Raw genomic sequence first — 26,508 nt, forward strand, 5'->3', positions numbered from 1 at the left:
CCTCCTACCATATAAGGACTCAAATGGAGCCATACCAATACTTGAGTGATACTGTTATTGTAAGCAAATTCAACCAATGGAAAATGGTCATCCCAATTGCCATTAAAATCAATCACATAAGCCCATAACATGTCTTCCAAAGTTTGGATCGTACTCTCCGCTTGCCCATCGGTTTGGGGATAAAAATTTGTGCTAAGCTTAACCCTAGTGCCAAGCCCCTTTTGGAATGACTTCCAAAACTAAGAAGTGAAGTGCGTACCACGATCGGAAATAATGGAGAAGGGCACTCCATGTAGCGTTACTGTTTCTCTTAAGTACAACTTGGTATAGTCCTCCATCGAGTAGGAAACCTTGACTCGAAGGAAATGAGTCGATTACATCATCCGATTTACCATCACCTGAATAGAGTTATATTGGTGTCGGGTGCGACCCAAACAAATTATAAAGTCCATATTCAAGTCTTCCCACATCCAAGTAGGAATGCTAATATCTTGGGATAGACCTCCCGGTCTCTGATGCTCAACATTTACTTCTTCATCCCATTCCACCAATAGACTTCCCGTAAATCATGTTACATCTTGGTGGCTCCCGGGTGAATGGAATATTAAGAACTATGAGCTTCTATCAAAATCTGTTCCCTCAAGTCATCCACATTTGGAACAAATAAACAGCCTTGGTATCTAAGTACCCCATCTCCCCATTTGGAGAAAGCCTCAATAGACTTCTTGAGTACCACCTCTTTTAATTCTACCAAAATTTGATCAAGACCTTGCTTGGATTTCACATTCGCCGCAAAAGACGATTCAGAACCATTGTGAACCATAACATCACCTTTGGTAGAACCTACTAGTTGAACAACAAATCGAACCAACCTATGAACATCTCGAACCAACACTTTTTTTTCTTCTTTAATATGATCAACACTTCCCATAGAAAACCGACTAAGAGCATCCGCTACCACATTAGCTCTACTGGGGTGATAAAGGACACTCTTGTCGTAATCCATCAATAACTCAAGCCACCTTATTTGGTGAAGATTCAAATCCTTTTGATTAAACATGTATCGCAAGCTCTTGTGAATGGTAAGCTCATCTACATGTACTCTGTACAAATTGTGTCTCCAAATCTTTGGATAAAAAACGATCGACGCTAACTCAAGGTCGTCACTAGGATAATTCTTCTCACAGATTTTTAGTTACCTTGAGGTATAGGCAATAACTTTCCCATTTTGCATAAGTACACACCCTAGCCCAATTCTCGAGGGGTCACAATAAACCACAAAACCATTTGTTCCTTCTGGTAAGGCCAACATCAGAGCGGAAGTAAGTCTATCTTTCAACTCTTGGAAACTCTTCTCACATGCTTCAGACCATATGAACTTAGCCTTCTTTTGAGTCAAAGATGTCAAAGGAGAGGCAATTTAAGAGAAACCCTCAACAAACCATCTATAGTAACCGGTTAAACCTAAGACACTTCTAATATCTGAGGGAGTTTGAGGTCTAGGCCAACTCTTGACCGTATCCGTCTTACTAGGACATACCTCAATACCCTTACTCGAAACAATATGACAAAGGAAAGCTGCAAACCTCAACCAAAATTCACATTTGCTAAACTTTGCAAAAAGTTGTTGGTACTTAAGAATTTGCAATACGATCCTCAAAATGATCAATATGCTTACCCTCACTCCTTGAGTAGATCAAAATATCATCAATGAACACGATTACAAACATGTCAAGGTATTGTCTAAACAACCTATTCATCAAATCCATAAACGTCGCCGGTTCATTAGTCAACCGAAACGACATCACTAAGAACTGATAATAATCATATTGAGTTCAAAAAGCCGTCTTCGTAATGTCATCATATTTCACCCTAAGTTGGTGATAACCCGATCGGAGATCAATCTTAGATAAATAACTTGCCCCTTGAAGTTGGTCAAACAAATCATCAATCCTTGGGAGAGGCTATTTGTTCTTAATAGTCACCTTGTTTAACTGTCTATAATTAATACACATTCGGAGAGAAGCATCCTTCTTTCTAATGAACAAGACTGGAGCACCCTATGGAAAGGTACTCGGTGGAACGAAACCCATATCCAACAAGTCCTTTAACTATTCTTTCAATTCCTTAAGTTCTGTCGTATCCATACGGTGAGGAGGAATATACATAGGTTGCGTATCTGGGAGAAGGTCAATACTGAAGTCTATTTCTCGCTCGGGAGAAATACCAGATAATTCATCTGGGAACACTTCCATAAAATCATTGACAGCGGGGACCAACACGAGAGAAGGTGTTTCAGAATCTACATCCCTCACCCTTACTAGATGGTAAAAGAAACCCTTAGAAATCATATTTCTAGCTTTAAGATAGGAGAAAAACTAACCCTTAGGCATAGAATTTCCCCCCTTCCACTCTTGGATAGGCTAATTCGGGAACTAAAACTTGACTACATGAGTTCTACAATCAATAGAGGCATAGCATGAGTGCAGCCAGACCATCCAAATAATCACATCAAAGTCTAACATATTATGTTCTACCAAGTCAACAAGAGTAACTCTATGGGACAAAGAAACGAGACACTTTCTATATACCCACTTTGCCACCAAAGAATGACCAATAGGAGTAGAGACATAAAAAGGTTCTAACAACACATCGTAGAGCACATCAAACCTCAAAGCCACATATGGCGTCACAAAAGATAAAGTAGCACAAGGATCTAATAAAGGATACACATCTATTTGGAAAACTTTTAAAATACCGATGACTACATCCGGAGAGCTCTCTTGTTCACCTCTAGTCTGAAGAGCATTAAAATGGTTTTGCTTAGGAGCATTGGAATTCGGACCACTAGTAGGAGATTTCTTTCCCTCTCTCCTCTTACCCATAAGCATTGGACAATCCCTCATTTTGTCACCACTTTTACCACAACTAAAACAACCATCCGAGTAGACTAGACACTTACCATAATGCTTCATTTCACACTTAGTGCAATTAGACCTAGTCAATGAAGATCCATAACCATTACCTCCTTGAGGCTTACAGTTAGACAGCCTATCTTGGTTGAAATTTTGAGGAGCATTGGAGGAACCTTGACTGGAAAACCTTTGTCGGAAACTTGGACGACCTTGTCCATCAGACCTTGTGTAAGAGAGCATACCATCACTGGTCTTAGCCCTTTTTTCCTCCCTAGACTTTTCATTCAGTTTCTCCTCCTTAATTTATTGTTCATTCACTATGAGACAAGAAATGTCCATATCATGAATGAGCATTACAGTTCGTCACTCTTTAACCACCATTTCGGATACACCGATACAAACTTACTCATTCTAGCCCTTGAATCTACAACCACTGATAGAGCACACTTACACAATTGAGTGAACTTTAGAGAATATTCCCTCACACTCCTACCCCCTTGTCGGAGGTTAATGAGCTCTAGAACCTTAGCTTCCCTAATCTCAAACGGAAGAATCTATCAAGAAACGCGGCCTTAAACATCTTCCAATCAAGAGGACCCGCATCTTCCAGCCTCCCTTCCAGGAGAGAGATACTTTATAGAGTTAAACTCTATCGCATGACTTAAGAGTAATGAAAGAAGTGGAGTTTCCTACTCATCTTGTAGCCTCTCATTCATAAATGTGGTGCACTTAGCACTTATGAACAAGACAGTACTAGAAGTGGCTTATGAGACATCCTAGGACCATTTAAAACCTTGTGCTCTCATTAGCAAGATTGTCATGACCCAGGGGTACCCCTTAGATGTAACATGGTGTATAGAACCCCGAAGGACTCCATACAAGCCACTTATCTCTCACAACATAATAAATATAACAATAAGAGTAAAACAATAGTCCAAGTCCAAAATATTTTATAAAGCGAAAGCGGAAGTCTACACTTTTGTCTCAACATAGCCATCTAATACAATAGAATGAAATTGGGCCTAGCCGATACAATATGTCGAAAAAGGAAATACATGTATCACGATCCAGGGGTACCCTCTAGATGTAACATGGCGTATAGAACCCCGAAAGACTCCATACAAGCCACTTAGTCCTCATAACATTAGTAATAGAACAACAAGAGTAAAAACACAATTCAAGTAAAAAAAATTCATAAACGAAAAGGAGAAGTCTAGATTTTAAGTATCAACATAGCCATCTATTACAATGTTTGAATGAAATAGGGCCTAGCCCATACAACATGTCCAAAAAGGGAAATACATGAATGAAACTACAATATGAGAAAAAGTCATCCTCAAACCATGAGGACTCACCAATAAGCTCCGAAGATACTCAAGTCCAAGCTTTAGCCACTAGAATGATCACCTCGAGAACTGAACCCTACATTTGGAAAAATGTAGGCAAAGTAGGCGTTAGTACAAAAATGCACTAAGTATGATATCCATGCATAAAAACATTGAAAACATGCTAAAAGGGAAATTTCATTTGAAAGCATGCAATTTACCAAGTTTAAACATCATTATGAAGATAGTGGAAATGCATAAGTCATAAACATAGTCAATACGTAGATTATCATAACATAATAGAAACACCTCATAGTATACTCTCAAGGCATACTTGTGCAATGCATGAATAAGATCCAATAATTCGCACCCATGCTAAGTAAACCTCTTTAGGCCAACATTCATATTCATCACCTTTAAGACCTTGAAAACTCATATAAAAGCTTCTTGAGAAACCATAGTTCATAATTCATATTCTTGTTATTGTTGTTGTGGGAATAAGCCTTAATCGACATGAGACAATGTGAGCTATACATGATGCCCCAGTGTTACCCACACCGAAAAGGGTTGTCCTACTTTCCTAAGGTAGAACCATACTCTTAACTTAGGTGGATCCACTAGCTAAATAACCTATGGGGGTACATAGTTCATGGGATAAGGAAATTGCTACTAGAAATCCGGACTCAACTAAGGTAAAAGGTCTCCATCTCATGAGACATACTTTTGTAACCCGGATTGTAATGCTCCGGAAACAAGTAGACTAAACTAAAGCCTGAAGTTAGGGTTCCAGCGTTTGACATTACGGTTAGAGTTGTAGACAAGACTTCCCGAACATAGAATGAGGGGTTTTGTAACATTCCAGAAATGAGTAGACTTAACTAGGATTAAAATGAAAAGGGTAAGATTCAAGAAAGAGGGAAAGGGCCTAAACTACTTAGGAAAATGAAGAAAACCATTTTCCCCGTAGGACCTTTTGGTGAAGGGGGAAGCATAGTCACCCAAGTGACATGGCGAGTCGCCAAAGTGCACTTAGGGTCGCCTACTGGGTTGGCACATCGCCTAAGGTCCCTCCCCATTGCCTAGTAGGCTGCCTACTTAGGGAGTCATTTTGGAAAATTGGGCGGACCAAGGGTCCACTTGGCGAGTCGTATAGTGCCCTTGGCGAGCCAAGTCGGGAAAGTTAGGTAGTTTTATATTAAAACTTTAGGGGTCTTAAGTTATTCTTCCAAAAATTGAACGTACGATGTTTTACTTTTTCCCTAACAAATATATAAGCTAGACTCAAAATTTCCCCAATTAAGTCACTTTCATAGAATCACAAAGAAAAACCCAAAACTTCATCTTTCTCACAATATTTCTCTCTCTAGAGCTCAAAGAAGAAGAAGAGTAGAATTGGAGCTAGGGTTTGAAGAAATCAAGGCTTCTGTCACGCCACAAACTAGAGAAGGCGTGACTGGCACTCGACACCTTAAGCAATCGAGTTAGAAACATAAATATACCAACTGACTCAACTAAGGGCTTAGAAGGTCAGGCAACATAACATCTAAAATATTATGACTGGATCCTTAAGGTAATAACCTGAATATCGATAAGCCATATAGACGAAGGTAGACAAGCCAAAGACAATAAGATACTAGCTAGCCGACAAGGCTACAATGAAGATATACACACATACATATATATCTATACATGCCAAACCTATGTGGCTGGAAACTGGAAGCTGCAGAAAAAAACCCAGAATACTGTGTCCACAATAGCCTCTATGAGTGGCATAAGAATTGGTCGGGAAAAGTCCCGGATTATACCCAAATTGTACAATAAAATTAACATCCTATGAAAGCTCCAGGAAGAAGTGGAGCTTACCAACTCACAGCTAAACCCCAAATCCTAGCAGAAGGGTCAATCAGAATCCCTACCTAGACCTGCACGCACAAAATAAAAATGCGTCCCAGGCAATGGGACGTCAGTACGAATAAAAATGTACTGGTATGTAAGGTAGAAAATAGAATAATAAATAGTTAATTTTAAAAGGGAAACAAAGATACCACCTGAAATAGAAACTCTGGTATCCGCCATGGCTTACATCAAACCTTATGTAACTTAAATATGCATGGTATGCTCGCATAATCGGATGTCTTGAATATATATATATATATAGATACAAATGCATGTCATACCCAACCAAGTGCTAGCAATGGTGGTGCCTTATGGTAGCAAACCAGGATCATATTCGCCAACTTGTGGCCATCTGTGTGTCATACGTATAAATATAGGCAATAGGCCCCATACCTTCCGATTATAGCTCAGAAGTAGAATGCATAGCATGTAATGTCATGGATCTGTAATGCATTTGTTACCTGAATCATGTTGCCAATCTTGGATCATTGGTACTCTTGTCCTCATAATCTCGTAATCACTTTCGTATCACATGTAAATATCTCATGAAACATATATACTTGTAGATTAAACTGGAACACTTAACTTTGATTTAGAAAGACAACTTAAACTTGAGGATGTTCATAAAAAGCTTAAAGTTCCTCACTTAGTATCTATATATGTTTCCCTAATGGTTTGTAAAAGAAAGTATTTCAGAAAAACCTGTACTTTAGTAGTTTAGACCTACGATTTATATTTAAGAATTTTGGAGATTGATGTTTTATTTTAAAGTTTTCAAAAATATAAATTAGCGAGGAAGGAGGACTGATTTCAAATCCATATTGTTCATGTCTAATATTTTTAAGTTACTACACCTAAAGAAGAATAAGAATTTGTACACATGGACCTATAGTCAAGAGAATCAACAAAATGACATAAAGACGCCAAATAACCTATCTAACCGAACGAGTGGAATAGCAACATAATGGAGTCACAAAAATAGACCAGGTGCAATATCAATGCCTTTCACCAAAGGTCTTTCTAGTAATAGAGTAGTAAAACAATATTTGATGATATAGGATTCCAAAATTCGTGCTCAAAGAAAGTACAATGCTTAGCCTTAATATACCTCTATTTCGGTCCTGTTGTATCAATATGGATTGTACCCCCTTCTTTAGAGTATGTAGTCTACAGAAAATCATGTCATACAACCATTACATGCAGAATATTAACACGTCAGGGTGAAAGTAGCAATTTAGAGCTCACTAGCAGAGTGATTAGCTCGCCAGACCATTTTCAAATGTATGCTTCATTACCTTCTCTTCTCCAAATTACAAGATCAAATTAATGACATAACATACATTTTTGCAGCAGCTATTAACAAGTGGAGGCCTACGCAATAGTCAACAACTATCAAATGGAGTATGCCTGTACAACAATTAAAACTCGGCGTATCGCCACACCCCTCTTTTCCAACCCAAAATAACCATAACCAAATCCTAACCACGAGTCTTCAAACCATAAAATCCATAAAAAAATATGTATAATAAAGTCCTATAATTGTTCAATATAACCATGATAACTTGAACTCGCCGCTTACAATCATCATCCTATACGTTCGTCCCATAGTTACTTTCGAAGTCATGTCTATCTCTTCATATGCAATAAGAGCTTAAAAGGACAAAACCTGAACTTAAACTTGATGGAGCTTGCAGTACATTAACATGTGTTTTCCATAACAAACAGTCTCCTTAAACGCAAGACGTTGAACCAAGAAGAAACAATTTGAAAATTGCAATGCAATAATAGAACCAACGTTACACTAATTTATGTTATAATTAAATATCCATCTATACTTATTCTTCTCTTCCAGACTCATATCACCAAGAATCACACACATACAAAGCATTTCCAAAAATATTCCGGCAACAACAATATCAGAAAATACTTCAAAACAACCCAATATCACGTAACTATCCAAATACGATTTTTCTAGCCGTGTATTCGTGTTCTTGCTTATATAGCATAGCTATAACTTGGACTCACTCAATAAAATGAAGGGTGATAATTATTACCTCCAAACAGCAGCAACACCACATAAAAAACGAGACTCCTTCACCATGAAGAATCCATCCAATCACAACCAACGAGAAGGAAAGAAGTAACACAATCTCTATGAACGTTCCGACGGTGAAACCACGTTGAAATCTTGTAAATATTTGCTTCGATGATATGGGAACCTTTAGAGAGGATTTAGGACTGTTTTATTCTTATTCTGGTCGAAAATAATGAGATAAAACGAAGGGAAATCTGATCTTATAAAGCTAAACCGACATATGGGCTAGGGGCCACCTTCACGTGCCTGCTTGTGCAGTCTCACTAAAATCTAAATATCTCTCTATTATGAAGTTGTATGGACAAATGATTTAGTCCGTTGGAAAGTAGACTCGTTGACCTTCGATTTCATATATAGGGTTTTTTTCTAAAGCTTTATAAATTAGGAGAAAAGATCCGAGACATATAACCCAATTTCAAAAAATTTATCAAAGAAACTTACTCTAACTTTTGCCAACTTTTTATTTCTCAACTCGGTTGACTTCAAAACTTAACTTATGATCATTAGGCGACTATATCACCTTATAAAACATCCTTATTAGCATATAAGACACTCTTTATCTTATCCCCGAAGATACTGGTTAACTTAAGCGTTCTGAACGGGTGGGGTGTTAGAATAGACATTGTTTAACTCGAACATGTTGAAGGGCATCCTTGACCCATAACGTTAGTCTAATTCTTTGATTATTTTTTTTACCTCCCCTTTTGCAACCTTTTTCTCCGGAAATGTTACACCAAGTCATATAAGCCTCATACACTCATTCAATGATACACATATTATGCGAAAGAACCATGGGGTCTCACATTCTCCCCTCCTTAAGAACATTCGTCCGCGAATGGATTCGAACAAACTCTTAGTTGTATTTTTTGCTGCTACTGTGCTATTTGTAATGCCATATTTGTTACGTCCGCAAATCTTAAATCCAATTCGAAATCTAATTACAGGGCTTCGTATATCTATCTTGCGACAATGCATATAATCTGCATTTTTGAGGTATTTAAAATCCAATTAAGTTTGTGTATAGGAATAATTGTCAATTATTGAAAAACAACTCAACTTAAGTCGTCAATAGTTGGGGGTAATTCTTCCCTATTTCCTCCTCGGCTTCTCAAGTTATTTCCTCAACGTTGTTATTCCACCATAATACTTTCATAGAAACCACTTCTTCAGCCCAAATATTTCTTACCTGCCAAACCAAAATAGCCACTAACACCTTAGCATAAAATAAGTCTCTAGAGGCAAGAATATCCTCAACGAGCATAATTCAAAGCATTTTTGATGCATTTCTATAAACTAGATACATGGAACACCAGATGAACTGCTTTAAATTCTGAAGGGAAATCAATCTGGTAAGCCACCCTACCAATCCTCCGAAAAATATTATATGGCCCTACATTCCTTGGCTTAACTTTCCTTTCTTGACTAATCGCATGAAACCCTTCATAGGCCATACTTTGAAGAAAAACTAATCTTCTACATCAAACTCTAAGTCTCGAAGTCAAACATCTGCATAAAACTTCTATCTACTGTATGATATCTACAACCGATCTCTACTAAGATTTACCTTCTCCATAACCTATTAGATTAGATTATGACTAAGCAACTCTACTTCTCTGATCTTGGACCAATAAATTGGTGACCTACAATTCTTCCATATAGTGCTTCATAAAGAGCTATTTGAATACTTACTAGGAGGTTGTTATTATAGGAACACTCAACCAGTAACACGGGATCACACCAGTTTCCATGAAAATCTAGCACACATACCCATAACATGTCCTTGAGAATTTAGATTATACGTTCGGCTTGGCCATCATACTGAAGATGAAAATCCGTACTAAGATTAACTTGAGTCCCCAAATCCTTCAACAAGGATCTCTGTGTTGTGCTATAACATGTGTCCATCTATTTTAAGTAATCTATACTGCGACATAATTGAGTATAAATAACTCTCTAATGTACATCCCAACATATTCCACCAGAAGGTAGTCCTGACTAGATAGAAATGGCCAGATTTCGTCAACCTGTGAATAATCACCCAAATGGAATTTGATCTTTCCTCGCGAATGCAGAAAACATGTGACAAAATTCACATTTATCTCCTTCCACTTCCACAATGGAATAACTATCTCCTGAGTTAGCAAACTAAGCTTCTGATGCTCTACCTCTCCCTATTGACAACATATCTCCTTAATACCATGACACATTTTCATGGTTCCTATGTGAACAAAGAAGTGAGAATGGTTCGCATGTCCCATATTTTTCAATAGAAGTCATGTGGCATTCAGAACATTTAACTGATCTCTGAATCTGAAGATTGTCTCTCCTGCTCTATCAAAGGCGAATTTATTTATTTATTTTTTTTTTTTTGCTGCTAAGCCTTGCCTCTGAGCTGATCTAAGCTAGGATCTTCACTTTGTCAAGCCTTCACCTCCACAAATAGAGATGATATTACCCAGTCCTGAACTTTGACTATAGTGTCATTGGAGTTTTATAACATAACCCCAAACCAGCTAGTTGATGGAGCTCTTAGGCCATCTCCTGGTTTCAGCTCCCAAAGGTGATAGACTACCCATAGAATTATGACTGACGGCATCTGCTACTATATTTTACTTTTCTTGGATGATATAAGATATCCACATCAATAACTTTCAGCGATTCATTCCATCTGCGCTATTGTAGAATTACCTTTTTCAGTCTAAAAATATACTGGGGGCCCTTAGGATTTGTATAAATGTCAACATTAAGGATATTCAAGTAGTGCCTCAAAATCCTCAAAGAATGAATAATTGCAGTCAACTCTAAATCGTAGGTCGAGTAGTTCTTTTCATTCTTCATTTACTATCATGAAGCATAAGCAATTACCTTTCTTTAATGTTTCAGAACATAAACAAGCCTAATTCTTGAAGCATAATAATACATTACATTGCCCTCTTGACCATCTTGTAGGGTCGGAATTGGTTTTGAACTCATTTGATATGTCAGCTCTTTGAACCTCCCCTCGTAGGCTATTGTCCACTGAAACTTAACTTCTTTTTAAGTTAACTTTGTTAGGGGTGCTGAAAGTGGAGAAAAAAAAATCCTTCCACAAAACTTAAATAATACTCCACTAACCCTCAGAAAGTTTCGAACTTTGACTAGGTTAATAAGTCTAGTCCAAGTCTTCACCACCTAAGTCTTCTGTAAGTATACCTGAATACCAACATCTAATACACTATGGCCCCGACAAAAAAAAGCATTAAATACAACTAGAACTCATACTTTGAGAATTTAGCTTACAACCTCTAACCTTGGGGTAACTGAAGCACTACTTAGTAATGATCTCTATGATTTGCCTCTGAATGAAATTTACCAGAATATCATTAACTAATACAATTACAAACAAGTATAGAATGACATGGATATACTATTCATCAGGTTCATAAATATGGTTTTGGTCATTCGCCAATTTGAAAGACATTACAAGAAACTCAAAATGGCCATATCTAATCCTAAAAGTTGCCTTTGAAACATTACTCTCTCGAACAAGTACCTAGTCGTACCCGTAATGTAAATCAATCTTTGGGAAGAATCCAACATCATATAGTTGGTCAAAAAATCCCCTCTATCCTTTGTAGAGGATATTTGTTCTTTATAGTCACCTTATTCAGTTTTTTTTGTAGTCTATACACTTTTACAATGATTTATCTTTCTTCCGAACAAATAACATTAGTGCACCGCTTGGTGATGCACTAGTCCTATTAAAGCTCTTATTTAATATATCCTTCAATTTTTCTGGTTCAATTCTAAATGGGGAAATTGATATCGGCAGAGCATCTCGTAATGTATCAGTAGAAAATTTTGTCGTTTGTTCCAGGGAAATAGCTAGAAGCTCAACTGTAAATACACCTAGAAAATCATTACCCACTATAATAACTGAAGAGTCGAGGTCTCAACATCAATATCTTACACTCGCTCGGAAAATATGATAGGTACAGCCATTGGCAAACATTTCCTTGACTAAAGGTTGCAAATAAACTTGCCTTTTGGCATTGCACCATTAGCCTTCCATTCTCATACTACTTCCCCTGGGAACTGAAATCTAACAGGTTTCTCTTGGTAGTCGACATCGACATAATAAGGTTTCCACCAATCCATGCCCATATCAATAACAAAGTCAAGCATCTCTAGCCCTATCACGTCTAAAAAATTTTTTGATAACAAACAATCTCTACTGTAGAACCTCGATAAATCCTCTTGAGTGTATGTGAAAAACAAAGTACGATTCAGATTTCATACGTACTTATAACTCAGCTCTATAGCACGATTTATAAATTGAAAGAAATGTAACCATTCCTAAATGCTCTATAGCCTCTTGATTATAAGTATGGTTCACAATACACCTATAAACAAGAATCTACAAGACATGGCTTGTGGATTCCCTAGGACACGACCTGCTCTGATACCAAGTTTGTCACGCCCCAAATTATAGAAGGCGTGACTGTCACTCGACACCTAAATCAATCAAGATAGCCACATAAAGATACCAACTAACTTAACTGAGGGCTTAGAAGGTCAGGCAACATAACATCTAAAATACTATGACTGCACCCTTAAGGTCATAACCTGAATATCGATAGGTCATATAGACAAAGGTAGACAAGCCAAAGGCTAGCCGACAAGGCTACAATGAAGATATACACACATACATACATATCTATACATGCCAGGCCTATGTGGCTAGAAACTGGATGCTGCAGAAAGAAACCCAGAATAATGTGTCCACAATAGCCTCTATGAGTGACATAAGCACTGGTCGGGACAAGTCCTCGATTATACCCAAATTGTACAATAAAAGTAACATCCTAAGAAAGCTCCAGGAAGAGGTGGAGCTTACCAACTCACAGCTAAACCCCGAATCCTACGAGAGGGGTCAATCAGAATCCCTACCTGGACCAGCTCCCATGAAACAAAAATGTGTCCCAGGCAACAGGACATCAGTATGAATAATAATGTACTGGTATGTATGGCAGAAAATAGAATAATAAATAGTTACTGTAAAAAGGGGAACAAAGATACCATCGGAAACAAAAACTCTGGTAGCTGCCATGGCTGATATCAAACCTTATATAAATTAAATATGCATGGTATGCTCGCATAATCGTATATCGTGAATATATATATGCAAATGCATGTCATACCCAACAAAGTGCTAGCAATGGTGGTGCCTTCCGGTAGAAAACCGAGATCGTATTCCCCAACTTGTGGCCATCTGTTTCTCATACATATAAATATTAGCAATAGGCCCCATACCTTTCGATTATAGCTCGGAAGTAGAATGCATAACATGTAATGTCATGGATCCGTAATGCATTTGTTACCTGAATCATGTTTCCAATCTTGGCTCATTGGTACTCTTGTCCTCATAATCTCGTAATCACTTCCGTATCACATGTAAATATCTCGTGAAACTTATATACTTGTAGATTAAACTGGAACACTTAACTTGGATTTAGAAAGGTAACTTAAACTTGAGGATGTTCATAAAGAGTTTAAAGTTCCTCACTTAGAATCTATATATGTTTCCTTAACGGTTTGTAAAAGAAAGTATTTCAGAATAATCTGTACTTTAGTAGTTTAAGTCTACGATTTATATTTAAGAATTTTGGAGATCGACGTTTTATTTTAAAGTTTTCAAAAATATAAATTAGCGAGGAAGGAGGACTGATTTCAAATTCATATAGTTCATCTCTAATCTTTTTAAGTTACTACACCTAAAGAAGAATAAGAATTTGTACACATGGACCTATAGTCAAGAGAATCAACAAAATGACATAAAGACACCAAATACCCTATCTAACCGAACGAGTGGAATAACAACATAATGGAGTCACAAAAATACACCAGCTGCAATGTCAATGCCTTTCACCAAAGGTCATCCTAATAATAGAGTAGTAAACCAATATTTAACAATTTAGGATTCCAAAATTCGTGCTCAAAGGAAGTACAGTGCTTAGCCTTAATATACCTCGATTTGGGTCCTGTTGTATTAATATGGATTGTACCCTCTTCCTTATAGTATGTAGTCTACAGAAAATCATGTCACACAACCATTACAGGCTGAATATTAACACGTCAGCGTCAAAGTAGCAGTTTAGAGTTCACTAGCAGAGTGATTACCTCGCCCGACCATTTTTAAATGTACGCTTCATTACCTTCTCTTCTCCAAATTACAACCTCAAATTAATGACATAACATTCATTTTTGCAGCATCTATTAACAAGTGGAGGCCTACACAATAGTCAACAACAACCAAATAGAGTATGCTTGCACAACAATTAAAACTCGGCGTATCGCGACACCACTCTTTTCCAACCCAAAATAACCCTAACCAAATCCTAACCACGAGTCTTCAAACCATTAAAGCCGTAAAAAAATATGTATAATACAGTCCTATAATTGTTCAATATAACCATAATAACTTGTACTCATCGCTTTCAATCATCATCCTATACGTTCGTCAAATAATTACATTTGGAGTCATGTGTTTCTCTTCATATGCAATAAGAGCTTAAAAGGACAAAACCTGAACTTAAACTTGATGGAGCTTGCAGTACATTAACATGTCTTGTCAATAACAAACAGTCTCCTAAAACGAAAGATGTTGAACCTAGAAGAAACAATTTGAAAATTGCAATGCAATAATAGAACCAACGTTACACTAATTTATGTTACAATTAAATATCCATCTATACTTCTTCTTCTCTTCCAAACTCATATCAACAAGAACACACACATACAAAGCATTTCCAAAAAGATTCCAGCAACAACAATATCAGAAATTACTTCAAAAGAGCCCAACATCACATAACTATCCAAATACAATTTTTTCCAGCTGTCTATTCGTGTTCTTTCTTATATAGCATAGCTATAACTTGGACTCACTCAATAAAATGAAGGGTGAGAATTATTACCTCCAAACAACAGAAACACCACATAAAAAATGAGACTCCTTCACCATGAAGAATCCTTCAAATCACAACCAATGAGGAGGAAAGAAATCACACAATCTCTATGAACGTTTTGAGGGTGAAACCACGTTGAAATCTTGTAAATATTTGCTTGGATGTTATGGGAACCTTTAGAGATGATTTATGACTGTTTTATTCTTATTTTGGTCGAAAATAATGAGATAAAACGAAGGGAAATCTGATCTTATAAAGCGAAACTGACATATGGGCTATGGGCCCACCTTCACGTGCCTGCTTGTGCAGTCTCAGTAAAATCTAAATATCTCTCAATTCTGAAGTTGTATGGACGAATGATTTAGTGCTTTATAAATTAAACTTGTAGACCTTCGATTTCATATATTGGAGTTTTTCTAAAGCTTTTTAGATCGGTAGAAAAGCTCCGAGACGTTTAACACAATTTCCAGCAAAATTTATAAAAGAAACTTACTCTAACTTGTGCCAACTTTTTATTCCTCAACTTTCTTGACTTCAAAACATAACTTATGATCATTGGGCGACTATATAACCTTATAAAACATCCTTATTAGCATATAAGACACGCTTTGTCTTATCCCCAAAGGTACCGGTTAACTTAAGCACTCTGAACGAGCAGAGTGTTAGAATAGACATTCTTTAACTCAAACTTGTTTAAGGGCATCCTTGACCCATAACGTTAGTCTAATTCTTTGATTTTCTTTAAACTCCCCTTTGCAACCTTATACTCCTGAAATGATACACCATTGTCATATAAGTCTCATACACTCATTCAATGATACATATATTATGCGAAAGAACCACGGGGTCTCACAGCTTGTTCCTCAAATTCTTTGGAGAATCATCATCAAGGAATGATAGCTTTTCATCTATGGGTAGCCTTCACCCATAGAGCCCCTCCAATGTTCAATTTCAAAACTACTTATTTCCCCAAAAGTGAGGGCTTGACTTCAATCTTATGGGTTCCTTCCAAAAACGTTTTTACTGATTGGTTTATGATGGATTATGATTGAATTGATGAATCATTGTTGCTTTATGGTGAATTCCGCCGAGAACCCATGAAATCCCTAATTTCCCCCCAATTTGGATCTTAAAGTGTGGGTATTAATATATATTGGTCCAATTGAGCAAACAATAATAGTTTAGGGTGTAATTACATGATTTTAGTATTATTATACATGTATTCTTGATTAACCTAAGATTCTAGGGTGAAATTGATATAGTCTAGTGTTATTTCATGAAAGAGGCAAATTGAGGGTTTAGATATGACCTTCTAAGATTGATGAACTTCTTTATGAATTGCCTTAGATTAGATGACCTAGATATGAATTGCCTAAGATTAGATGACCAAGATATGAATTACTTCTAAGTAAAGCTTGTAGACATGAATGAATTAGGTTAAGGCTTATATGATGGATCATGGTTGAGTAGTATTGAGATTGAGTTTACATGATGGTATATGACTATAATTGGTTAAGAATGAAGCATGTGGTTAGTTTACCTTGAGAGTTCGGTTTACATAATGACCATGTGAGGTATTGCTTGAGAGTAAGGCTTGTAGTATGAAAATTATTCCTAGGGTTTTAAGGGTAAAATCTAATAGGAATGAGCTATGAAGGTTGAGTCTTTATGAAGGAAGCTATTATGTGGGTTGAATTGTATATGGCATTATTGTGGAAAGACTTTACCCACATGACCTACAATATGAGTACATCAACTTATGCATGCAATGAATGAACTACTTGAATTATGATTATATCCATGTCTAATATAATGAATGCTAGATATGTTGATTTGATGTGATCTATGATCCTTGAATGCAATTTATGAGAATTATGCATGATTGTGATATTATGTATATGCTTTATGAACACTTGGAGAGTGAAGTATCTATGATGATAATGTTGTTGTAGTATCATTGAAAGGACAATCACACACACACACTCCATGCCTGAACATGACTATGATGTAACCTAGGGTATTGTTGAAAGGCTATTTCTCATATGCTCCCTTACACATGACTATGTATGAAATGTCTATGACTATGATAATCATGTTCTGATTATTGAAAGGCTATTTCTCATGAACACACCATGAGTATAATGTGAAAGGCTTACTCACATAATAATGATTCTAAGGTTGAAAGGCTTTACTCACCTAATGAATCTATGAGCTATCATGATACCATGTTATTGTATTGAATTGAGTGTTAAGGCATTCTTCCATAAACATGAACTTAAATTAGGAATTTACATGAAACTAATGGGAATTATGCCTAGCACCAAGTGGATATGAATATGAGATTAAAGCTTTTACTCCAGTAGTCCGACTTCCCAATGGGTTCCTTTTACGCCAGTAGTCTGGGTTCCCAAAACAGTTATCTCATGAGATGGAAACCTTCTAAGCCAGAAGTATGGGTTTCTAGAAGCAAGCTCTCTATCCCATAACTATGTCCCCACATAGGTCTTTAGCTAGTGGATCCACCTAAGCTAATAAACTCTAGTTCTACCTTAGGCATGTAGGACACCTCTTTTCGGTGTGGGGGCATGACACCGGATTCCATGTAGCTCAAATGGTCTATGTCTATTAAGGCTATTTCCCTCCATGAACAAGAACATGAGTTATGTACTATGGTTTCTCAAGAGGTTCTACTTAGTGTGGGTGGGGGTATGGGACTTACTCCATGCATTGTACTAGTAGGCTTTGAGAGTGGTCATGGTATGTTCTCATATACTATGATGAACTATGAATTAATGCATGCTTTATATGGATTGTTGATATGAGTGGCTTTCCTTGATATGGGTTATTGAACATGATTGTTTCCTTGTCTATAAGTATTAACTATGGATGAGATCAAAGCATGATAAGTATGAGCATGGTGGCCTAAAAGTGGTATTTAGTGTAGATGGGATTATGGGATCTTATCTATGCATTGCACAAGTATAACATAGGGTTACTTATGAGATGATTCACTTATGATGAGATGATCTTGGTATTTGAATATGTATGTGAACTATGTCTTATGATAATTGAAGTTTGTATTATCTCTATGTTTGATGCTATGCTTATGATTATGGTATTACTCTTTTATTCTATGATGACTCTACATGAGTGTCCTTATGAATTATGTTTTCCAACTATTTCAAAGATGATGTTCAAAATTGGGATATAGCATGGTTTCAATTAAAATATCCATTTTAGCATGTTCTGAAGGTTTTAGTGCATGGCTATCATACTTGGTGCATTTTTGTACTAACCCATATTTTCTACATTTTTCATAAAGTATAGGTCCCGGTTCTTAAGGCGATCTTCTATTGGTTAGAGCTTGGAATTGGTCATTCTCCTAGCTTTTGGTAAGTCCTCATGGTTCGAGGACGGAAGTTGTTCATTTCTAGTTTCTTTCTCATATTCTCTTTTGAGACTATGTTGTAAAGGGTTGTGACCCTTGTTGATACTCCGATTGTATTAGATGGTTTATTGAGACAATCTATTTGATTTTATGAGAGACTTGCATTGTAAAAAGTTTTAATTCCGCATCATTTCTATTACAAATGTTGGTGATATGCTAAGGGCTTGTATAAGACCCCTCCGGGGTCTAGTACGCCGTGTTACATATAAGGGGTACCCCTAGGTCGTGACACAGACTCAACTAGTGTAAAAGGTCCAATTGGGAAGCCAGACTCAACTAGTGTAAAAGCTTCCATCTCATATTCAATATCAACTTTGTGCTAAGAATTACTTCCTACGGAGTACATATTAAGTCATAAGTTGATTCATTTAGATACCTCATTAGATCATGCGTGAGAATAACCTTTCATTGTCCATGTCTACATATAGATTCAATAGGTGAGAAGACCTTTCAACCTTAGAATCTTTATATTGTGAGAAAACCTTTCACATCATATCATATTCATGCATAAGTGTCTATATGAAAAAATGCTTTCAACAACACAACAACTAGATCATAATCATAGACACTTCACTCTCAAAGTGTTCCTAAAGCATTTATAAAAACTTCTTAAAACATCCATAATATCATATTTTCCCCTTCAACAGTCAACACATATATCAAATCAACACATCTAAAATTAAGTACATTAGACATGGATATGAACATAATTCAATTAATCCAACCACTAGAAGCATAATCTCATAGTATTCTTCTTTCATCAACAAACTCATATCACAAGATCATAATTTGGAAATATGAGGATTTAATGGGTTCCTGGGGATTACAACATAAAAACCATAAGTAATCATCAACTCATACATAATATAACTTAATTCAAGCATTAGAATCGTTTTTGAAAGGAACCCATGACTTCAGAATCAAACCCTATCTTTCGGGGATTTCTATCTTCGAAATTGGGGTTGTGAAAGGGCTCCATGGATGAATTCTATCCATTGATGAAGAGATACCATGCTTGATCACAAAGCCCTATGAATTTTGTGTGAGAAACCTTGCTCCTTGAACCCTAGCTCCAACTTCCTTCTTATTCTTCTTCTTCTTCTTGAGTTTTCTAAATAAAGAATTTGTTGGTGAGGATGAATTTTGGGAATTGATTTGGATTTTAGGAATAATGAGATGAATGACTTAATTTAGGGGTATAAAATCCCTATATAGGTGGTCAAAATTAGGCTAAAATGATATCACTTAATATTAATTAAAACCGGAAAACCCTAAAGTGCCCCTAAATTTAACCACCAAACCAGCTCCCAGGTCACCATCCATGAGACATCACTGACGGACCGTGGTTGTACCCACGGTCTGTGCTGGTGAACCGTGGTTTGGGTTATGGGAGTCTCATTTCAGGGCTTGGACCTATGACTCCATCCACAGAGAGTAGACCTACTCATAGGGCGTGGGTCGTACCGTGGTTAATTGATTTTGGGCAATTTCTAGAGTCCTCATCAAGGGCCCATGGCTGGTCCTTGAGGGGTAGTACCTTGACGTTCTAACACGAAATCCTTTATTTTTTGTATGGGGAGTTACATTCATGACTCCAACCCTCACGTTAAGCTTTAGTTTATCCTACTAATTTTCGAGGTATTACAATATCTCCCTACTGAGAAAATTCATCCTCGAATTACGATCTAGACACCTTACGGAAGTAAAGACTCAAGACTAGCAGCCCATCATGCATGCAACAACAAAATAATGCACAATTCAAAGGAAGAAACATCAACTCCAACTTAAACATAATCAATGCATCACAATGAAGTAGGAACTACATCTAACAACCCATTATGCATGAAAACTCAACATTTCTCATATTCATAGGAGGAACTACTTTCTCCAAACTTAAAACATGCTCAACACAACCTCAAAGAGCTTTTACGCAATACACTTTTCAAAAAGCACAACTAAGCATGTTCAAAAATTCATCTCATGCAACATATAGGAAACTCTTACTCAATGCACAACAACATGAGGAAAATTAATCATAAAAACTCACTTTCTTACGAAACAAGAGTTTCTCAAGAACATGCATAACATAAGGAAATCATGGAAAAACACATATAACACACATGACTCCCAAAACAAGAAAACTTCAAGAGGAGCTACTTAACTAGAGTTAGAATAATAATAGAAGGAAAGAGATGAGGATATCGGGACTTCATATCGGCCTGGGCCTCCCATGTAGCACCCTCAACTAAGTGATTTCTCCATAAAACCTTCACATAATCTATTTCTTTGTTTCTCAATCTCTTGACATGCCGGTCTAGGATCTCTACCAGAACCTCTTCATATGAAAGACTTTCGTCAACTCCCAACCCTTCTAGGGGAGTGATGGATACCGGATCTCCAATACACTTTTTAAGAATAGACACAAGGAATACCGTATGAACCGGAGCCAAATCATTTGGCAAATCTAACTCATAGGCAACCTTACCAATACGTTTCAAAATTTGGTATGGGCCTACATACCGAGGACTAAGTTTCCCTTTCTTGCCAAATCTCATCACACCCTTCATGGGTGAGATTTTTAAATAGACCCAATCCTTAACCTCAAATTCTAGATCCCTTCTTCTCACATCGGCATAAGACTTTTGTCTACTTTCAGCCGTTCTCAACCTCTCTCTAATAAGTCAAACTTTTTCAATGGCCTCGTAAACCAATTCGGGACAAAATTAGAGAAATTTCACCTACAATACAAGGCTTCAAAGGGATCCATACCAATACTTGAGTGATAGATATTATTGTAGGCAAACTATATTAATGGAAAGTGGTCATCCCAATTACCCTTGAAGTCTATTAGACATGCCCTTAACAGATCTTCCAATGTTTTGATGATACGCTACGCTTGCCCATCGGTTTTGGGATGAAAAGTCATGCTAAGCTTAACCCTAGTGCCAAGACCTTTTTGGAATGACTTCCAAAAGTGAGAAGTAAATTGAGTACCCCGATAAAAAATAATAGATATAGGAACTCCATGCAATTTCACCATTTTACTTATATACACCTAAGCATAGTCTTCCACCGAAAAAGACACCTTGACAGGAATAAAGTGAGTTGATTTTTTCATCGAATCTATAATGAGCCAAATAGAATCATGTTGTCTGCGGGTGCGAGGCAAACCCACAATAAATAAGTCCATGTTTACATCTTCCCACTTCCAAGTGGGAATACCTATATCTTGGGACAATCCTCCCGGCCTTTGATTCTCAACCTTAACATGTTGACAATTAGGACATTTGGCTACAAATCTCGCAATGTCTTTCTTCATCTCATTCCACCAATAGAATTTCCGTAGATCACGGTATATCTTGGTGGCTCTCCGGTGAATTAATACCGAGAACTCTGAGTTTCCTCTAAAATTTGTTCCCTCAAACCATCAACATTCGAAAAACATAACTGACCTTGGTAGCTAAGCACCCCATCTTCCCCTTGGGATAAAGCCTAAACAAACTTCTTAAGTACCGCCTCTTTCAGTTTACTAAAATAGGATCAAGGCCTTGCTTAGACTTCACATCCATCACAAAGGATGATTCGGAACCATTATGACCAAGACACCACCCTTGGTGGAATCCACTAGTTGAATTCCTAGTCGGGCCAACCTATGCACATCGCGAACCAACACTTTGTTTTCATCCTCTACATGAGCCACACTACCTATCGACAACCAGCTAAGAGAATCCGCTACCACATTAGCTTTGTCGGGCTGACAAAGCACATTCATGTCATAATCCTTCAAAAGTTCTAGACACCTTCTTCGGTGAAGATTCAAGTCCTTTTGACTAGACACATATTATAGACTCTTATGGTCTGTGAAAACATCCACATGGACCCCATACAAATAATTCCTCCATATTTTTAAGGCAAACACAACTGCCGCCAACTCAAGGTCGTGGGTATGATAATTCTTTTCATGGATTTTAAGTTGCCTTGAAGCATAGGCAATAACCTTACCATTTTGCATAAACACACATCCCAACCTAACTCTAGAGGCATCAGAATACACCATAAAATCATTTGTACCTTTCGGTAAGGTCAACACCAGAGAAAAAGTAAGTCTATCTTTCAACTCTTGGAAACTTTTCTCACAAGGTTCCGACCACACAAACTTAGCCTTCTTTTGGATAAAAGCCATCAAAGGAGAAGCAATGGAAGAAAATCCCTCAAAAAACATTCTATAGTAACTCGCCAAACCTAAAAAGTTTCTAATGTCGGAAGGAGTTAGAGGTCTAGGACAAATCTTGACCGCATCCGTCTTCTTAGGATCTACATCAATCCCCTTGGTTGACACAAATGACCAAGGAAAACTACGGACCTTAACAAAAATTTGCACTTGCTAAACTTTGGAAAAAGTTGTTGGTCCTTATGAACTTGCAATACAATTTTCAAATGGTCCACATGTTCATTCTCACTCCTTGAATAGATCAAAATATCATCGATAAATACAATCACAAACATGTCTAGGTATTGCCTAAACATTGTATTCATTAAGTCCATAAACACTGCCGGAGCATTAGTCAAACCAAACGAAATCACAAGGAATTCATAATGACCATACCGAGTTCAGAAAACCATCTTGGGAATATCAACCACTCTCACCCTCAATTGGTGATAACCCGAACGAAGATCAATCTAAGAGAAATAACCAGCCCCTTGAAGTTGGTCAAATAAGTCATCAATTCTTGGCAGAGGATACTAGTTCTTAATGGTCACTTTATTCAATTGACGATAATCAATGAACATTCGACGAGACCTGTTTCTCTTGCTAACAAACAATACGGCACCACCCCATGGAGAGATACTCGGTCGGATGAAACCCTTATTTACGAATCCTTTAGTTGCTCTTTTAACTTGTCCGGAGCCATTCTGTAAAGAGGAATAGAGATAGGTTGTGTATCTGGAAGAAGGTCAATACCAAAATCTATTTCCCGCTCGGGTGGAATACCGGCCAAATCATCGTGAAAAACATCCGGGAACTCATTAACCACGGGAACGACTCAAGAGATTGTGTTTTGGTATCTATATCCCTCACCCTAACAATATGGTAAAAGCAACCCTTCGAGATCATTTTTCTAGCTTTAAGGTAGGACATTAAACTCTAGGCATAGAATTCCCCCCTTTCCATTCTAAGATAGGCTCATTCGGAAATTGGAATCTAACCACCCGAGTTCTACAATCAACAGAGGCATAACAAGCATGCAACAAATCCATACCAAAAACCACATCAAAGTCTAACATGTCAAGCTCAACCATGTCAACAAGAGTAACTATATGGGATAAGGAAATGAGACATCTTCTATAAACCCTCGTAGCCACCACGGAATAACCAACACGAGTAGAGACAGAAAAATGTTCTAATAACACTTTCGGAAGAACATCAAACCTCATGGCCACCTAAGGCGTCAGAAAAGATAAAGTAGCACCGGGATCCAACAGGGCATAAACATCAATAAGAAAGACTTTTAACATACTGGTCACTATATCCGAGGAGCTCTCTTGGTCACCACGGGTTTGGAGAGCAAAGAAGTGATTTTGCTTTAGAGCATTAGAGTTCGAACTACTAGGAGAAGCTTGCGTTCCCTCTCTTCCTTGAACCTTAAGCATCAGACAATCTCTCATCTTGTGACAACTCTTTCCACAACAAAAGTAACCATCCGTCCCAACTAGCCACTTACCATCATGCTTCCTTCCATATTTTGCACAAATAGGCCTAGTCACATAAGAGCTACTACCATTACCTCCTTGAGGTTTAGGGTTGGACACCCTATCTTTGTTGACCCTTAGGGAAGCACTAGAGGAACCTTGGTTGGAAAACCTTTGTCTAAACCTTGATCGGTCTTGTCCATCAGACCTAGCATTGGTGAAGCTCCCATCACCGGTCCTAGGTATTTTCACCTCCTTATTCTTTTCCTTGAGTTTTGATTCCTAAATTTGGTGGGCCTACACCATAAGTCTTGAGATATCCATGTCATGGAGGAGCATTTCCGTACGATATTCTTTTTCTACCATGTTACACAAACCCGACAAAAAACCTACTCATCTTAGCCCTCGAATCCGCCACCATAGTAGGAGCATACTTGGATAGTTGGGTGAACTTTAGGGCATACTCATTCACACTCATACTTCTTTGACGAAGGTTAATGAATTTTTTCACCTTTACTTCCCTCAACTCTAGGGGAAAGAACCTATCAAGAAATGTTGATTTAAACAATTCCCACTCTATAGGACTCGATCCTACCGGTCTCTCTCCTTTCCATTGATCATACAACACTTGAGCAACATCTTTTAATTAGTAAGCGGCTAACTCTTCCTTCTCCTCCGAAGTCACCCCCATAATAGCAAGTACCTTATAGACATCGTCGATAAACCTTTGAAGATACTCTTCCACTTTGGAGCAATGAAATTCTAGGGGTTCATTCTTGCAAAATGTCTCACTCTTGAAGTCGTCGAATTCTCATTAGGATTCACCGGAGCTACAACTTCTCATTAGCTTTAACCGTCACAGCTTGAACCAACACTTGAATAGTCGCCCTAAACTACGCATGAGTAACATTCTGAACCAAAGGATCAATCGGAGCTTAAGGAGGAGCTCCTTGTTTCACATTGTCCCCCTCTATCCTTCTAGCATTAGCCTTTCTAATATTCATATCCTGAATAACATAGGGCAAGGATTAAGAGAGAGACTTTATAGAGTTAACCTCTATGGCACGCCTTAAGAGTAATGAAAAAAGTGAAGTTTCCTAATCATCTTGTAGCCTATCATTCATAAATGTGGCGCACTTCATAGTTATGAACAATACTCGACCAGACGTAGCTTATGAGACATCATCCTAGGATCATTCTAGGTAACCCCTAGATGTAACATGGCATATTGAGAACCTCGAAGGACTCCATATAAGCGACTTAGTCCTCATAACAAAAAAAATTGAACAATAAGAGTAAAAACACAATTCAAGTCTAAAATTTTCATAAACGAAAAATGGAAGTATAGACTTTAAGTCTCAACATAGCCATCTGTGACAATGTTTAAATGAAATAGAGCCTAGCCCATACAACATGTCCAAAAAGGGCAATACATGAATGAAACTACAATATGAGGAAAATCCTTCCTCGAACCATGAGGACTCACCAACAATCTCGATAGATTCTCAAGTCCAAGCTCTAGCCACTAGAATGATCACCTCGAGAGCTGGACCTTACACTTGGGGAAAATGTAGGCAAAGTAGGCGTTAGTACAAACATGCACTAAGTATGATAGCCATGCATAAAAACATTGAAAACATTCTAAATGGGACATTTCATTTGAATGCAAGCAATTTACCAAGTTTAAACATCATTATGTAGATAGTGGAAAAACATAAGTCATAAATATAGTCAATACATAGACGATCATAACATAATGGAAACACCTCATAATATAACCTCAAGGCATGGTTGTGTAGTGCATGGACAAAAAGTCATACATTTCAACCATGCTAAGTAAACCTCTTTAGGCTAACATTCATATTCATCACCTTTAAGACCTTGATAACTCATATAAAAGCTTCTTGAGTAACCATTGTTCATAACGCATATTCTTGTTCTTGTTGTTGTGGTAATAAGCCTTAACCGACATGAGACCATGTGAGCTATACATAATGCCTCGATGTTACCCACACCGAAAAGGGTTACCCTACTTGCCAAGGGTAAAACCATACAATTAGCTTAGGTGGATCCACTAGCTAAACAACCTATGGGGGCACATAGTTTATGGGATAAGGAAATTGCTACTAGAAATCGGGACTCAACTAAGGTAAAAGGTCTCCATCTCATGAGACATACTTTGGGAACCCGAACT

This window comes from Solanum tuberosum, unplaced genomic scaffold (assembly GCF_000226075.1).
Source record: "Solanum tuberosum cultivar DM 1-3 516 R44 unplaced genomic scaffold, SolTub_3.0 scf00242, whole genome shotgun sequence".
Lineage (NCBI taxonomy): Eukaryota > Viridiplantae > Streptophyta > Magnoliopsida > Solanales > Solanaceae > Solanum > Solanum tuberosum.